This window comes from Myotis myotis, unplaced genomic scaffold (genome assembly GCF_014108235.1).
Source record: "Myotis myotis isolate mMyoMyo1 unplaced genomic scaffold, mMyoMyo1.p scaffold_m19_p_2, whole genome shotgun sequence".
NCBI classification, from domain to species: Eukaryota; Metazoa; Chordata; class Mammalia; order Chiroptera; family Vespertilionidae; genus Myotis; species Myotis myotis.
Genome location: NW_023416324.1, coordinates 62,244,874 through 62,246,609, shown reverse-complemented (window position 1 = coordinate 62,246,609; position 1,736 = coordinate 62,244,874).

The window sequence follows — 1,736 nt, the reverse complement described above, 5'->3', positions numbered from 1 at the left end:
TAATATTTCCAAGAATGAAAACAAGTAGAATAAGCAAATAAATGAATTGTGATCAGACAAAAATGACTAATATTTGGATTTCCTCAATTATTTGCCACCCTCTCCTGAGAATTCTGTTTTCTGCCTGTTCTTCTCTTTACCTCTCTATAGTGAATGTGTTTTCTGCCTGTGTAGCTTCTCTTACTCTCTTACTCCTTACTGTCCTTCCACCCTCTGGACTTTCTGTCTTTGACTAACCTCCTCTTTAGGCTTTTGTGATGGAAAATGGGGACAGAGGTTGGCAAAAAGGGAAGGAGCTCCTAGTAAAAGTGCTCTGTCTGAAGTGCAATTCCCTCGGCTCTTCATGGGTCTTTCTCTCTATCTCGCCCTCCAAATCCTCTGGAAGGTTCATTACTGCAGAGATCGATGGCCAAGCCCAGCTCTCTTTGGAAGTTGTTCTACGTTTTCCAAATGCATATTTGCATAGTAATAAGTAGAAACCACTGGATTAAAGCTAAAAATGTCTACATAATGTGGTGCTAGAGGATCGAGGACTTCTGAGGGTTAGTTTGAGGAGAGAGCCACTAGAATTGTGGCAGGGTGTGTGGGAAATGGCTGGGAGAGGTGGGGATTTTACAAATGTCAATTTAATGTTCATTGAGAGACACCCTCCTCCCCCGCAAAAAAAGCAACAACAGTAGAATTCCCTTTGACCGCCCTTCTTCATAGCTAAATACGTAGACTTAAAAAATAAACTTGAGATTACAAGCATGATTTACTCCTCTGAAATATGTTCCTCTCAGTTTTCAATTTTTCTTTCTTTTAGACAGAGAAACTATTTCTTGTTCTTAAGATAATTGATGGCTAAAAATACCAAGGAAACTTGAATGGTGTTTGGAAAATCATGGGACTTTATAGGTTAAACTATATGTATGGGGGCAAAGGGAAATGTAGAACAACTTCCAGCAATGTCAATATTTCTAGCAATACCAAGAAGGGTCAGGGCCAGGGCAGCTGTTTAGACCTTCTGCCCCTGGCCTGGTATCTCAGCAACAGTCCCTCACCAGGTTTGGTCAGGGATGCAGGGTCTGTCCCAGACATTCTTGGCTAGGACTTTGATTCAAGGTGGGATGGAGGTGGGAGAGTGAGCACCAAATGGTAAAACTGCCCTCTAATGCTAGAGATTATTCACTGAGAAAGAGTCATCTTGACCTAGGGCTAGGCAGTCATTAGTTCCATAGTCTATCACGGAAGAAAGGGGAGAAGGAAGGACACTTATGTAGTCACTGCTAAGGAACCATCATCCAGGAAGAAGGCCAGAGCGGGTCCATTTGTGTCTCTGCCACCCTCCCTACCCCTAATGCCCAGACAAGCCCATCTTGGCAAGGGCAGCCTGGACAATGCAGCCAAATGTGCCTGCTCCCTTCCTGCAACTCTTCCAGCATTTGCGATTGTTCTAGGCACAAAAGCTTAGTCCCCACTGCTCCTGTGCCCATAGAGCAGCAGTTCTCAACCTGTGGGTCGCGACCCCTTTGGGGGTCGAACGACCCTTTCACAGGGGTCGCCTAAGACCATCGGAAAACTCATATATAATTACATATTGTTTTTGTGATTAATCACTATACTTTAATTATATTCAGTTTGTAACAATGAAATTGGGGGTCACCACAACATGAGGAACTGTACTAAAGGGTCGCAGCATTAGGAAGGTTGAGAACCACTGCCATAGAGGGAAGGAAGTTTCCACTCCGCCATCC